The following is a 17,584-nucleotide window of genomic DNA, read 5'->3' as shown; positions in this document are numbered from 1 at the left end:
ATAGTTACGTCTGATATTGCGATTGATTTCACTTCAAATATTTTTTAATGGATACAGATTGAGATGCACGATATTGTGGGTACGCAACCTGATATAAATGACTGGAGTAAAAGTATCGTATGGTGATGGATGAAGCAAGGGGTCCTGGGTTGTGATGGATGAAGGGACAACTGTACAACAGCCTGCCTTTCTACTCGTACATACTCTGGAACCGGTTTCATATGTGAGGGGGTGTAAGGGTTGGGGGTGGGATGTTGTGACTCATTCAGTTTCCCACCCCAAATTTGCTGAACTATTGAAGCCCTGTGTTGTTATCGACATTATTATTATAAGATATTCAATCCATCTAATTTTTTCTCTATGCTACTAATTGTAGATTGTGACTAAACACATTATACCGTATTGATTTCAGATTTAATTCGGATTATATTAATAATTATGCATCAGTTTTACCTGTACAAACTCGAGAATTATTCACTTTATTCACTTCTTTTAGAAACATACAGTTTGTTGAATTTATTTAAATATTTTTTCTACTCAGTCATATGAAAGGTAAATTTAACAAGTGGCCGCTAACTCAAATTGTCAAACTGAAAAATAATTTAGATGTTAATTTAGCAAAGACTGATGGGACAATCGTAACACTTTCAATCATTAAAAACACTTTCAAAGATTTAGAAAATTTTTAATCTTAAAACCTTCCTTAAAAGACACAAATTGATATAAACATATAAATTTATGTGTTATTATCCACAATTATATATATATATATATATATATATATATATATATATAATATATATATATATATACCCAATGTTATATGTTATATTAGTACCCAATGTTTATATGAAATCGCCTGCTATCAACCATAACTAAGGAAACTTATACTATGCTGGCTACCTGTATACTATTTGGAAATAATTCTCGTAATTAGTAATTGTCATAAAGTCAATAGTTAATTGATTATTTTTCTTGAGAACTTCATATAATTCTAGTTAGATTCTGGCAGTTATTTCCAAAAATATTAGTCCACTAAGATCTTGGTTTAGGATATTTAAACCATACTTGGATTGCATATTACAATTAAAACGTTTTCATGTATCGCACGAAGTAGAATTCTGCTAAGCCTCTCTTGCTGGCTTTAAAAACAATATTTTTTTACTATGCAACTTTTCTGATATCAATCAGACATTTTTTTAAATAAAATTTGTGAATATAAAAATATTTATTTTATTTTGAAGGATATCGAATCTTACGCACATTTGTCCTAATTGCAACTGTAACATTGAGGATCAGAAAGTAAATTTAAATATGTTTAACACATGTAGCAAATCTGAATAATGACAACCGACACAATAGAATATTGAAGGAACGTAACGAAAGAGTTATCACACGGACTGACAGACAGACTGCCTTGACCTTTTGACCCCAAAGTTTTTCCTTGGAGCGAGAGGAACCGATGTACCAAAGTTACATTGTCTAAGATATTTCTATCAAGACATTTCGCTCATATACACGAACGGACCTTTTAGTTTCAAATCTCTATAACTTTTTTATGGAAATTTAACGCACACACGGACATTTATACGGAAGGACTCGCCTATGAACTTTCGATCTCAAATAGAGTTCATCCTTAGACCAAGAGGAATGGTCAGGTCTCTAGGACCGTACCATCAAAAGTTATCGCATAAACTGACAAACAGTAACACGATTTGAAGACCCTGTCGAGTCCATAATAGACGAGAAATATATTTTCAAAATGACAACAACAAGCACCTACAATAGATTCCAATCACTAAGAATCTTTACAGTCAAACTGACGGCACACTCTCGTTAGTAAAACGGAATCGCTCATCAGACACCATTCATGGCAAACATTTCCGCTCGACCGCCAGTGCCGCAGACAATGGCGGGTCTATTCTAACGATGTAACACTATCCCCAGTCTGAGCTACTCTACCACTGACAGTACAGGAACCGCGCCACACTAGTTGTTTTTTATCAAGCCTAAGTCGAGGAGAAATGAGTTGTGTTTCTATTTTTGATTCACGTGGTGCGTATAGATAATATTTTTCTAAAACAATAGAGAAATTCAAGAAGGACTCATTATTGTTCTTCGCACAGATGGTTTATCCCATATAATACACAGCCGCATGTATAACTGACTCACTGACTGATATATAGATACAACTTCTAACATACAAGTTCAAGTTCTAGTCTCAATGCCAAAAACTTTGTTGTAATTGGCAATTTTAGGTGATGTAATTTTGATGCGACTACAATTTGTGAAATTCATTCCGGATCCGAATTAAACTTGTATTACTGGGTTAGTGAGTGAATACAACGTCCACATCGGGTATTGGCTGAGCGTTAGCGAAGCGTCATCAGTAGATGGAGACAGAGTGAATTCTACGTATAGTTACATACAAAAAACTCCCCAAAAAAATAACCACGTGTGACTTAACCCCCGGTAACATTATACCTCCAACCGGAATATCAAAGCAACGCTCTTTTTGACTATGAACACGTGTTCATAAATAGCTCCTTTCAAAGGTACAGGCTTCAAAATTGTGGATATGGATATATTCAATTAATTGGATATATTCAATTAATTAATTCAATATTCAAAATTATAACTCTGAATATAGTTTTGGCCAAAATATAAGAATATTTCCTAAGTATAACATTAAATTGTCCATAAAAATCTTGTATTGTCTTGCTCTCCTGAATTTGCTACAGATTTTTATCTGATGTGAAAAGTATTATTTTAAAATAAAAGATCTTTTCCCATACTTGTTTAAATAGTTTTTAACGTCTCCGATAACTGCGATCGATAATATTCTGTAATCACCCTTAACGATAAACTCCAATAGTAAATAGACTGATTCATACTGAATTTTTGAAAGCTACATATGATTACGTTTTAAAGAAAGCAGAAGTCTTGAATCGGTTAAGTAACAGACTGCATATTAATGGCTAGTGTAACATGACTTAAAAGGTTTGAATTGATACACCCATCCAAAGCAATCTAAATTTATTGATGCTATATGTCAGAGAAACGACTGCTCACAGTGCATAAATTGTCACTGGTAAACTTATAAATTATTGTTTATGTTTATTACCCACGAATGTGGAAAGATAGAGTTTTATTGCCGCCCAAATATGGCCGAGGGACTGATGCAAGTCGAGTCAGACAGGATCGATGCTAAATGAAGCCTGTCGGTGGCTGGGCCGGGGACAGTACAGGTACATAAGCTGCATGTTTAATACTCTTTACGGGCGCGGCGAAAGGACAGGGAGGACGGAGGTCACCTGCTGTGTTGATCTGCTGTGTACAGACGCGTACTCGCTGTACGTTTCTGGCTTATCAACATCAAATGTAAGTGAGTCTCTGTATGCTGTCAACTGTTAATTTATTCCTTTCTGTTATGCTGTCTACTGCCATGCTAGTCCTTTTCTTATTTGCCAACTGTCAATCTTGTCCTTTCTGTATACTGTCGGCTTTTAATAAATTCCTTTATGTTCAGTACTGTCAGCAAGTAACAGATTTTGAGAAATAGTCGTTATTCTAGTTGTCATTATTATTTTCTGTCTTTACATATTCCAATCGTTAGTTATGTTTTTGATAAAAAAAATCTTTCTTTTTTAAGTAAATATGAACCTAGGGAAAAGATATTGGGCACATCCTGTTGATCCAAACACCATACAAAAGCTATAAACTATTATGTAACAGTTAAATACATATATAAAATTAACTCAGGTATATATGCATTATTTTTTACGAACAAATTTGTTGTAGCAAAAATATTTTTATTTTTGCGACTTAGTGGTTTGTATATTGATTTTTAGTTGCTTTTTCTGTCTTCGAGGAAGCTATCCCACAATTCTATGACTAACAGTTTGTTTTATATCTAATTCAACCGGAAAATTATTATTACCATCTTACCTGCGAAGAGCAGTCAGAATACTGCATATCGCTATCGCACGTATGCCCATTTTTTCAAAATTAAAACTCTTCCGGAATGTATCCTATTTGAATGAAATCCTGAAAGTACAAGCTCATATCTGAAACAGATTCAAGCGATAAATATTCAGAGCGCAACGCTTGCAGATTGCAGACCACGCAATGCGGTAGAGTGTGATACACCTAGCTATCAGGCGCCTTCTTGTATAGTAGTTTATTATTATTATCGTAACAACCACTGCAAGACCGTTTATGCAACGAACACGTGTGTACGCTATACCATGTACAATTATACCAGCCAACTTTGCAAGCACAATCGTAACAACGCTTGCAGATTGCAGACCACGCAATGCGGTAGAGTGTGAGACACCTAGCTATCAGGCGCCTTCTTGTATAATAGTTTATTATTATTATCGCTAACAACCACTGCAAGACCGTTTATGCAACGAACACGTGTGTACGCTATACCATGTACAATTATACCAGCCAACTTTGTAAGCACAATCGTAACAACGCGTGCAGATTGCAGACCACGCAATGCGGTAGAGTGCGAGACACCTAGCTATCAGGCGCCTTCTTGTATAATAGTTTATTATTATTACCGGTAACAACCACTGCAAGACCGTTTATACAACGAACACGTGTGTACGCTATATCATGTACAATTATACCAGCCAACTTTGTAAGCACAATCGTAACAGCGCAGTCATAATGCAAACTGTAGCTTAATAACTTATATTATCAATTACTAACAGCCTATAGACCATAGAGTACCGATAGACCTCTTTAGTCTTCGCTGAATAATTTTTGCGTATTATAAATAACAATTGTAATGAAATTTCTTGGTGAATTTGGAGGAAACACTTCCATTAAATTAAAGTAAGGTACTTGTATAAATATGTCTTTAGGTTGCAAAACCTTACGTGGTCTGTGTATTTTATTACGTATATTTGATCATTCGCATCACTGTCTGTGTCTTCGTACTCTAACACACGACAAGCAGTGAATGCTTTTAATGCTTGACAGTCTGTGAACACTACACTAGCCGCATACTGTGCCCGATTTTCACCAAATTTGTCACTATCTGTTTTCTTGCAAATACGAAGCTTCAGTTCGGTGTTCAGCTTGATTGGATCCAAGGAGACAGAGCCCCACCACCACAAACGCCATATGTTGAAACTTTCACTTAAATATTCTTAATTTCACAAAACTTGACACAGAGGTTTAATTTTGATTTTCAAAGTCAAGTTCCGATTTCAGTTAGTTATATGCTGCTTAGGCGTCAGTGTTGATGTAGAAGCATTGAACCATGTGACCAGTGTTCGTATTTTCTCTAAGAAGGAGAATAATTCAATTATATCCAAATTTGAAAGGATATTCTATAGCTTGTATGTTAACCCAGGATTGATATAAAATTCATTTCGAGTTAAGGAAGAGTCCTAGAGTGAAAATAATTTTTAACAACATTGTTCTAGGATCTTTGTTAGTGAAGAATCCATTACCGAACTTAACTTATTGTTTATTTACTTTCATTAAAAGACAAGGCTTTCTTCTATCAAATATGACCATATAGGGCGAAGTTATATGAAACATAATTAATTAACAAGCGATTATTCCGATTCAATTATCATTCAATGTAAACTCATGAAAAGTTTATGAAACTTTTCTATAAAAAAGCAATTGTGAATTTGTTTGTTCTTACCTAGGGTATCTGAAACTAATTATTTTTTCAACCGGTTACGCTATTCATATAGCGTATACGTAGAGTAGTTTAGCCTCAAGCCAAGACCACAAAATTAATTAGAACTTATGATAAATGATTCACTGCAATAGGAAATAGAGCTAGTTCTTACAACATAAATACCCTTTCAAAGCAATGAAATTTAATACAATATTAACTCAAAGTTTCAATAGCTAGCTAGTATGGTTTATAATGACGCTTGAAAAGTTTTATTAACAACATTAAGTAATTACACTTATGCAAATGTGAGACACTTTTTAAATTTATTCCTTTCACAAAATTCATCCCTTATTTCCATAAAATTATTAATGAGGTCATTTACACTGACTGCCTTCCACTCGTTATTTATTTTATTAATATTAAATAGAATTAAATAATAACGTCACTATTGAAGTAAATAATTTGATTCTATGTATGAAATAATAACACTTCGACACCGAACTGTGGGTTATCATTAATATTGACTTAACTGTGTTGGTTCGTCGGAAGCATTAGGGTGATGCCTACACTCTGCGTATTGCGTAGATGCATATTTTAGGCTGATTCAGCAACACTGATACGTTTATGTGCGTGTTTTGTTTCATTATGTCAGACGTCAATTTGTGCGGAACAGTTGAAGTAATTAAATGTGTTTTCAAGTATAATGTGTTTGAGCTGAAGTAGGGGGAGGAGGGTTACTAGTAAGACCCATCAGGAGAGAGTAGTGGAAATCCTTATCCTTATCCTTATCAGTCCCGTTTTGGATGTTTATTTTTATTTATTATTATCGAATGTCGATGAAGCCATCGATGACTTGATGAAAATTGTAATACTACATGATACTAAAAGGAACACAGGGTTTCAAAATACAATAAGCATAGAAGGCTAGCAACTGGCCTAAGGTGGAAGGAATTAATTTTATTATAGTAAATTAATTCTTCATAAATTCAGAGTTCTTTGGAAAAAGCGTGAGATTACTAAAAAATCATATACATTGAAAACATTGTTACATACAGTATTATAAAAGCCAAATTAAATTAAAACTACTCTTTTTACTATTCAAAACAGTAGCAGATCATCAATTCGGGAAAAAATCCACCCACTGGTTAATGTCACATTACGTTACAGCGGCATGTATCAGTGGGGTTACTTTTTAACCCCAAGTGACAAATTCAATTCACAAAACCAAATTGATAGTGGTCGACGATCAATTAATTAAATGTGTCGTCGCCACTGACAGGTGATGTGTAATGGAACCATGATCATAATTGATGATGGAGGACGCACCTCTATCCCCACATCCAGCCGGGTAGCCTACAATAAGTTCGTTAGAAGCTGTTATTGTACTGACGTGTTTGGGCAATCCCATAAAAGTGGACATATGGTAAAGACTTTTTTAGTAGTAGTAGTATTAGTGTAACAAATCAGTCGTATTATAAAAAAAGTGTACAGACTAATTAATTCGGCAATAAACAATATTAGCAATCACCCAACCATCACACTGTCTGCAGAATACAGTATAGGCTAGTTCCTACGCCGAAGATACCGTGTTCCAAGGCAGAGGTTCAAGGATGGGCAAATAGTATCATCCTGTTTGAAGGCGTTCACAATCTCCATTAGTACATTTATGTACATTTATTTCGTAAACATGCTATGTAGCGATTGCCCTCGTTGCTATATCTCGTATATCTGAATATAATAGTGAGTTAAAAAACAAATGGTAAAATATTTTTGTCTTCCTATAATGCTCAAAGAAAGTTTGGTAGGGTTTCCATAAGTAATATTATACGACGTTATAGTGCCTACAAAAAGGAGACAGGCTATGGAATAACAGTATTTGTTACTACTTCCTTGTTATTAGACGTCTAGAAGTTGAGAACCGACAGCCGAGAGCACTGCATAAGCACACAATCGATAGAAGATTGCTCCAAGAAAGAAATCAGTCGTCAGTCAATATGAAACGACCATATTTTTTCCTAACCTGACACATGCAAAACTAACCATCAGACACATAAATAATAATAATCGCCGTCAATAGAGACTGCAGATCGCCACTTCCAGGTCCGTATATTATTAGTGAACGCTGATTTAACATTTATTTACGTGTATGATGGTTGGTTTTATGTTCATCAATCTCAGAAAAGTACTACAATCTTGGAAAGAACTATTATTTTATATTTTTAACCCTTTTGATACAATTATATTTCGAAATCCAACAAAACTGGTGCGGCTAATCGATTTTTTTCTTAGGATAAATTTTTTTATCGATTTCTAATAAAACCAGGTCGTCTGCTTATACAGTGCACATTGGCTCTAGGGTCCTGGACCAACAGAAAAATATTACTAATGGAATATATAATCGACTCAAAAGTGCTATGCTATTAAAATATGATATATTATAGATCATTGCAAATATTGATACTACAATAAAACGACTATATTAAATCCAAATTTTAACTAAAACTCTTCTTCAACGGAATGAAAATATTTTGAAAGAAAACAAATTGTTAATTTACACGTGAATTATGATGAATTGTAAACGCGCAACATTTGATTTAAATCCAGACAAAATCAAGCAACTGGATTAAAAAATCAAACTTCATTACGCAACATCCCGATTGAATCCTGTCACTCGGAACGAAGTTATTTCACCCCTCGATATTACAACTGCAGAGAGATTAATGCGCGAGATAACTCGGACGCAACCTCCTCGGTGTGATAGCGCTTCGACCAGCAGGCCCGGCCGGACAATGCGGCAACCGCGGCAGCCGCACGATAATTATTGCTACAATACGTTCTACTGCCAGCGATCGTGCAACAATCAGCTATCGATGTCTATTGATTTGCTCCACAGCTATTAAGATTATGATACTGTACCATGACACAACGCCAATCACGAATCAAAACTGTTATCTGATTGCTCGTTTCTTATCGCGAAAAAGTCACTTTGGCAATTTCTTCTGATGTACTGTAATACTTACAACACGCGTGTTGTCCATTTCTTAAACATAATAGTTTAAAATATTATTCAAACAATAATGTTGAAGTATGGTGTCAAATGTTGCTCTTGTCTACAATCATGAAGATGGATAGCAACTTGGACTTCACATGAAAGTAAAACATGATCCTTATGCAAGTGAAACAACTTGCAGTAACGGTACATACACATTTACTACTGTATACGGTATGGCCAAGGACTTTCCAATCTGGTTTTGGTGTCATAGGTGGACCACTGCCGACACGCCCCTCGCAATAAACTCAAAATTAAGTAGGCAAATCAATCTGACTTTTTATCATTTGTATAAACAATATTCACAAATACAAATATACAAACATTATACAGTATTAACTTATTACAATTATAAAATTAGGTTTCAAATTAAAATATTAGGCAAACCTGTTCCGCATTGATTTCGAAATTTAGTTTTAGCCAAATTATTGAAAATTATTTGCTAAATGTGTCACAAATAAAAACATTTTCGTCGTAAATGTCATAACAGCTTTCACAAGTACGAATACCATTTACATATTCAAGTAAAATTAAACATCATTAAATATGATGTTGCGCAAATACCATGACGCGAACCTATAAGAAATTACATTATATACCTGAATTTTACTCCTGATTTATTATTGAGGACGAACTTTTTTATGAGCTGCAATCAATTTATTGTAGATATATTTAAAGTATAGGTGCTTCCATATTTTTCCACGATTGCCACAATTGCATCAACTCCATTCTAAGTTTGAAGGTCAATCATTATACTTAACGTTGTGTTTAATATAGTATATCTTGTTTTGAATATTACATGTAGAAAAATTAAAATAAAAAATAATGTTACGGAAGTGGTAGCTACAGTACTTTATTGTGTATTGCGTTCGTATTGCCGTGAATACGCTTGATTATCACGGTATCGGTTCATTCGTTTAGAACATGAGCTAGAAGTCTGCGTTGTATGACACAAAACTTGTTTTTTTATATCGACAAAGGAATTAATTTTAAGAAACTGATTAATTGTCAGTTTAGGTGAAGGTCGAGGAGGTTATCCAGAGGGTAAAAAATACCAAGTGATAAGTTTTTTCCATAGGGATATTTTTACCTTTAGAGAAGTATCAGCAACCATCAATCAGACATGAGTATCTATATCAGAGACAAAAAGACGAAGTTTCAGCCAAATATTTACTCGTATATATTATATACATATATATATATATATATATATATATATATATATATATATATATATATATATATATATATATATATGTGTGTGTGTGTGTGTGTTTGAGTACTTTTAATCCTTTTAATATTCTCCAATTACGACCCTCCTCTATGACTAACCTGACTGGCAACAGATCCTCTATTAAATTTATATAAAAAACTAGTTTATTATACAATACAAGTTGGCTCTTTAACCCATGACTTGTAAACTAACCAGTCGGTGAGGCTATAAATTGCGGATGTACTGACATCATCATTCAGGAACCGTCAGTCCTTTTGAAAATTATTTCCTTGTTTGTGTGTCTCAGCTATAACTCTTGACACAAAGGCCTAGAGACTTGACATTTGGTGTATAGCTTCATATTGGTTTAAAGAAGAACACTAATCGTTTGGGGTCAAAAGGTCAAATGGCAACAAAATTGCTCTTACAGTCAGTTAATTACAGTTGTTCTGTAAACACCACTTCACATTCTTTTGGATCCTTCTATACTCTGTTGTATCGATTTATACATCGTAAAATTAACACTCGTTATGTAACTTAGCGCAAGCTTATATCAATATAGTACTCAATTTTGTAGTCTTCGCTATAAAATTATCTCTTATAAATAACATAACAATATTAATGGCTAAGAGTAATGACTGGTGATATTGATCAGTTCCGCGCTTTTAAATGACTATTTTTACAATTGCATAGGGCCTATTTACAAATAGCAAATTCTTCACATCGGAATCCATACGCCTACTTCCTGGTTTGTCTGATACGCATAGAAGAGAACAGGAATGTGCACTCAATCGCTAATTTCATTAGTCTCGTTTATGCAGACTACATTCAAGTAGGTTATACTGGAAGATAATTAAGATAGCAATACATTGTTAAGCTCCATAGCATATTTGTTGACAAAATTAGAGCAAAGTCCAAATATAAGGTCCTAACTTTATTGAATTTAATCTATAAACACGCCTACCTAATGCAGGGAGGAAACCAACTCTGTTTCTTTAATATCTTCCTAATTATTAATTTGTTATACCTCACACTAAACTGTTTATAATTTTGCATAGTTAGGGATTTTAATGCTTGATTCAATTTATCTGCCACATATTTATCAAAAGAATATCATTTACTGTAATATATGTAATATTTTTCACGATTAATTACTCTGTATGAATGTAAATTATTTACGAATTCAGAGGAATCAATTTGTGCTATCAAAGATGAAAGACTTTTCATTTTGTAATAAAACGTGTAAGTTAGTTACATCTATATGATATTTTATAAATGCAAATTCGTTAGGAATACCGAAAGATCACTTTTTCCAATGGAATAAAAATCTAACAAATAGTGTATGTTAGCTACACGCAAAATACATTCAAATCTTTGATGTGTTTATAATTTGAAATGTGTAAAAGAGCCATTGTAACTGACCTGGCACACCGCGCCACGCCACGCCGCACAGCCCGGCTGGTGTGTTGTGGTGTACTGCAGCACGCTATACTATGTACTGTAGCACTGACACTGTCTCACTGTACCACTGTACTGTTCTACTGACACTGTACTCTGTAGCTCGGCCCGCACTGTCCACAGACGCGCTCCCGGCACATGCGCACACACTACTGCCGGCAGCCCGCTCCTTGCTGATAGATCGACACCCCTCCCCCCGCCATCCCCTCAGCATCCCTGCCCTGCTACGCTCGGCTCCGGCATTATTCATTGCAATCAAAATAAAGTAATAACGCTCTCCACGCGCCGCGCCTCCGTCGCCGCCGCCACATCACAATATCCTTCCTTCTTTTAAACTTGTCGAGTTTTTATTTCCGCGCGGCTTTTATCGGCCATTTAAACCCCTCAGTTATTGACATATTTATCTCCTATACTATACGTTTGTTAATTTCCGATTTTCCGTTTTCCAGTGCCTGGAGGCAGACTATGACGTATTAATTCTCTTTGCTTCTCAGGCGTTCGGTGGATTTCACATCTCTCTTGATATATTTGAAGTGATCAGTTAAGCAAAATAGAACTCAAGTATTTTTTCGACAAGTAAATTTACAGATGAAGAGTACTGTACATTGCATTACAAATCAAACGTATAAAAGATTAAAATATTAAGTTAATGAAATACAATACGTCAAAAAGTGTATAAATTTATACATGTAACATTACACGTAACATTAAGGCACTAAAATAAAATATTTCACAATAACTGGCAAGCTATAATACCATATATTCACAACGGCTTTATACTGAGGTATTTTGATTCCTAAGCCATCTATTACGACACCAAGACGTTTAACGCGGTCAATGTGTTCAATAAATACCTAAGAAAATATGAAAAAATGCGTCGTCTGCGAAGATAATACGACGTTCTTATCTTCGAAGACTAATTAGTTCTCCTGTTACAGCGTATTACTTCTATGGAGTATAGACCGCCACTCAGTGTGTAAACTCTTCTCACTAGCTAAGTGCCTCTAACACTGTATCGTCACCTTTTTTGCACAAAATGTTAGATTTAATTCATTCCTCTTCAATTTTTTTATGTTTTATTTGTATTTTAGTGGTTGTTAGAAACGAACGAATGTTATTTTGCATCGCGCTCCAGGTCATATTACCCCGTCTGATAGATATAATAAATGTTCTAATGTACTGTGGCATAAGAAGTGCTATTGATCAGGAATACACCTATCGCAATCTTCATCTTCGCTTTGAGTGCCGCAGTAAAACTAGCGTATCGAGCCGAGACCGTTCGTAATAAACCGGTAATAACCAGTTGTAACCAGTGTGGCGATACAGTTACCATTGTCGATTATCTGTTACTAAAGTTGAGCAGGTTGTAAACAGAACGGCCCACCTAGTGTAATGACCGGGTTCTCCGGTTCTCGGAGGAGGCTCTGACCGTAACTATATAGACTCCTAATCGTGGCCCTCGCAGTGATGATGGACTACTGACATCATCGCTCAGCTCAGCTGATCCAGCAGGGCTGTAACTAGTGTGTTTGTCACCCGGGACAGGATGTATATCAGGACGCCTTCAGTATGATAAGGACGCCTAGTTTTTTTGGGCCGTACTTACGAAGAAAATAAATCCCTAATAAACGGTTTAAGAATAAATTCCTGCGCTCTAGAACAACCATAACACTCATATATTCCAACTTTTAAATTTGGAACAGGACACATTTAGCATTAACTTACTATTTATATTATCTCTTCTTTAATTTCATTTACGAAATCATATACTTGTTGTTTCAAAAAGTAGTTTTACGCCTCCTTCACTCGACAATTAAGACAGGCTGTGTGCTGTTCGCCTTCAACTAATGAAGCAACATATAATGATTCTGACAGCCTCATATTCACACCCACCCAGGTTGGCACCTTTCCAGAAGCGTGCTTCATATGCAAAACCCAGATAAATAAGACCAAAGTACGCAGTTCAGAGGAACACCATAAGACGACGCAGTTCGTATACTCGTATACGCTGGTACAAATGTCAATAGTTCCAGATCAGCTTTAGATCAAAGTGCACTCCTATAGACCTAGCTTAATATTTTATTCTTAAAGAAAGATATCTTGCACTGTGTCTTCATCTTCTGCTCAAGGACAACTTTGATTAAATTTAACTTGACTTGTATTCTTTTCATTTTAAACAATACTGAATATTAAGTTAATTCCATGAAAACTGAACTGTATACATAACCCAGTTGTCTTTAAAAGCAAATAACGTATTATACCAAATTACAATAAGTTCTTAAAAACATATTTAAAAAAGATTAGACCCTAGGACAGAACTCTGAGGCACGCCGTAGATCATTTAAGTTATGTTTTGCCTGAAGCAATGTATTAACTTAGCACCAATATTCTGATACTGCACTCAACTATTAACTTTGAACAGTCCAAGTCCCATTGTGGCCACATTTCCAATCGACTTTTGTATATCTGTATTTTCTGAAACAAAATTATCACAGATTCCGACGTCGCAAATTCAGTAACAGATATAACAGCACAAATGGGTAATTTAACTTTTATAAGGTTTACCAGTTTTGCGTAGAAATAGTTTATCACAATTTGTGATCAGTGAGAGATTCAAATTTTTTTTATATTGCATAACAAAACAGCCAAAATAATTGGCAAGCTGGATTACAAAGAGGCGTGCGGATAATGTACTGCAGCTCAGAGTGCACCTGGATACGTGGCGAGGACGTTCACCAACACGACACTTGAGGCAGGGTCAACTTTATAATTCACAGTTTAGATTACAAAAGTTCAGATGCCTTACCGTCTACCGCAACAAGATGGTGTCGTATTAATCAACAAGCTCTCTGAAAGTATTAAAATTGTAACATCCTAAACCAATGTAAAACTCGTCATAACGCCTTGTGGAGTCCAAAGTGTTTTACTTGTAAAATGTAGATGAGTTCATGAGGCTAGGAAATGCGATGTACCGAAAGGCTGTGTAATTCAAAACCATGTTTGAATTCCGTGTTTACATGTAATCTGCGGTCTGTGCACACGTGTTCCAGCGAATGTGTAACACTGTAAATTTGGCTGTGAGTGAGAATGTTAACTAACATCCAACAATTTATACATATGATACAATTTAAATTGAGAAAAAATGAAATAAAGAGGTGATTATTATTGTTGAATACAGTTCTTATAACAGGTGGGACGTGTTATATTTTTCGGAAATCGGCATAACTGCATAGCTTTTTTCAAAGTGATTAAAAATCACCTACTCCAAATGAAAAATTGTGAAATTTATGACTATACCAAATCAGTGCCAGTAACCTTATTGACATCATATAGGGCCCCACACAACCTTGCTGTTACCTTAAAGGTCAATATTATTTTGACTTTTTCTCTATGTAAAAAATATGTTATTTACCACCACAACACCATCATCGCTCTTACGTATAATGGAATGAAAGCCACGGATGCAACTGGTAGCCTAGCACGTGAATATCATCGGAATATTATCGGATATGGGCTACATTTCCGTGAATATCATCGGAATCGAGGAAACGCCCTTTCTTGTTTCATTTAGTGAGACTTTTTCCTCATTCAGTTTGTCTCAAATACAAACATGTTTTTCAAATTTAATATTTTATTGTTTGTCCTTTCCTTATTATTTAAAGTTAATAAATTTAAGCGTTTCGCGCTTCCCTACAGTTTTGCGCCCAATAGGATGCTGTTATTCCATGAATATTTGTGAGAGGGGTTTTATTACTCGTATATCATTAGAACATTTTTTTCGCATTATATGAAAAGTGAATATCAAATATCGTAAACTACTGCGAGTCTGAGAAGTTTTTAACGGTTAAAGTTATTCGCATAGCTAACAAAATATGACATGCTTCTTACAGTTACAGAAACGGCTCTAAATTTATTTTCAATAGTTGTACAAAATAGTTGTAAAATTTGTCATAGCAAGAATTCAGTTTTTCAGAATAAAACATTAAAGCTTTGATTGTCATTTAAATTTTGGTGATGAATGTATTTCAGTTTTTTTAATTGAAAGTTGTACGGATGTCTATAAAATTTATTTTCATTTGTATTTAAAATGTATAATTAAGTTAATTTTGAAAAACATAGACACAACAGTTTTATATTGTATAATATAGTGACTTTTATTACTTTAAAGAAAAGATCATAGATAAAAAAAACTATTGTATGGGAATTTAAATGATTTAAATAGGCAGAAGCATAGAAATCTATATTTGTGATGCAAAGTCATATACTTAAAAAAATGTATTTCAATTATGTATAAAAGCTTTTACTATTTGGTACTGCATATCTTAAAAACTACCTAAAAGATGCGTTTTTCTAACATTTGAAACTTACATTTTAGAACATTGATGGGTCTACAACTCAAATTAAGGTACTTTCTGCAAAAATGTGTAGAATGGAAATATTAAAAATGGAATGTTGTAGAACTCTCTATATTTTTCCAGTGCACTACACTCATGTTGTATGGATAAATAAACCTATCGTTTGATATTTTTATATAAATTAAATTTAGTATTAATTCAGAACATAACAATAACAGTAGAATAAAAAAAAAAAGTACTACGTGTCACAAAGGGAAGAGTCGGCGAAGCGACTTATTAAATACTGACTGTCATTATATTGAACTCGTATGTACATATTCAGTAAGTGTCTCTATTTCATTATTTACTTATATTTAGATGTTTCTAGTCATTCGACTACTTTTACAAGATTTTTGAAACTGGGTTTAGAAGTTTACCAATTCATTAATTTAATCACTGTAATTGAAATTTTTTCGTTTTGATTGATTTTTATATACTTTACAGTATATAAATTCTTTATGTGTTCAACATGCAGAGTATATTTAATAATACGAGTATTTCCATCAAGCTTTAAGTATTAAGTATTAAGTGATGATCCTTACCAAAAAGAACGGAAAACTCTCTTCATGATACTGCCTAATAGGCTACTATGTATATTTTTAGAGTTTGAAAATTGCAAATTTGCTATTCACTATAAGTCAAAAACTAGAAAAACAAATAAGAAATTATTATAACTACTCGTATATAATAAATTAACTAAAGTCAACTGTTAGAGCAAAGCACACCCATGGGTTTGATCTAAAGAATGCATTGGGCTAGTTTAACTTTCTCGTCACACCCTCTATACCCCGCGCTCAAAAGGAGACAAAAACAATATCGTTTTTATGAAATTACAAAAAAAAGCCTATAGAGCCTGATTATTTCTTTTTAAGCTATTGTAATTTATATATATCATGGAGTATTTCATTTCACCCCAGTATGTTGTAGTTTACCTCTTAACTCATCCTCCCTCACCTTCAATTGTTTGAATTCAGACAGCAAATAACTACACGCAGTACTCTACATTTTTTCAGCAGATACAAGGAACTCGTGATGACACACTGAATACAATACTGTAATAAACACAAGTTCCAAGTTACAAATAACTACACGCAGTACTCTACATTTTTTTCAGCAGATACAAGGAACTCGTGATGACACACTGAATACAATACTGTAATAAACACAAGTTCCAAGTTACAAATAACTACACGCAGTACTCTAAATTTCTTTCAGCAGATACAAGGAACTCGTGATGACACACTGAATACAATACTGTAATAAACACAAGTTCCAAGTTACAAATAACTACACGCAGTACTCTACATTTTTTTCAGCAGATACAAGGAACTCGTGATGACACACTGAATACAATACTGTAATAAACACAAGTTCCAAGTTACAAATAACTACACGCAGTACTCTACATTTTTTTCAGCAGATACAAGGAACTCGTGATGACACACTGAATACAATACTGTAATAAACACAAGTTCCAAGTTACAAATAACTACACGCAGTACTCTACATTTTTTTCAGCAGATACAAGGAACTCGTGATGACACACTGAATACAATACTGTAATAAACACAAGTTCCAAGTTACAAATAACTACACGCAGTACTCTACATTTTTTTCAGCAGATACAAGGAACTCGTGATGACACACTGAATACAATACTGTAATAAACACAAGTTCCAAGTTACAAATAACTACACGCAGTACTCTACATTTTTTTCAGCAGATACAAGGAACTCGTGATGACACACTGAATACAATACTGTAATAAACACAAGTTCCAAGTTACAAATAACTACACGCAGTACTCTACATTTCTTTCTGCA

The 17,584-nt window shown here is 34.2% G+C and overlaps 1 long non-coding RNA gene across 1 annotated transcript in view; it reads right to left on the bottom strand.

Annotated features, from left to right (window-relative positions):
- Nucleotides 1–11,505, bottom strand: part of LOC124362690 — an 87,165-nt gene extending 75,660 nt beyond the window's left edge. Inside the window, exon 1 of the long non-coding RNA XR_006922492.1 lies at nucleotides 11,332–11,505. This is a non-coding gene — a long non-coding RNA (uncharacterized LOC124362690). The remainder of the gene's footprint in view (nucleotides 1–11,331) is intronic.
- Nucleotides 11,506–17,584: the final 6,079 nt, after the last annotated feature.

Source organism: Homalodisca vitripennis, chromosome 5 (genome assembly GCF_021130785.1).
Source record: "Homalodisca vitripennis isolate AUS2020 chromosome 5, UT_GWSS_2.1, whole genome shotgun sequence".
NCBI lineage: Eukaryota > Metazoa > Arthropoda > Insecta > Hemiptera > Cicadellidae > Homalodisca > Homalodisca vitripennis.
The sequence above is the reverse complement of the archived record's forward strand: the minus strand, read 5'-3'. Positions and strand labels throughout refer to the sequence as shown.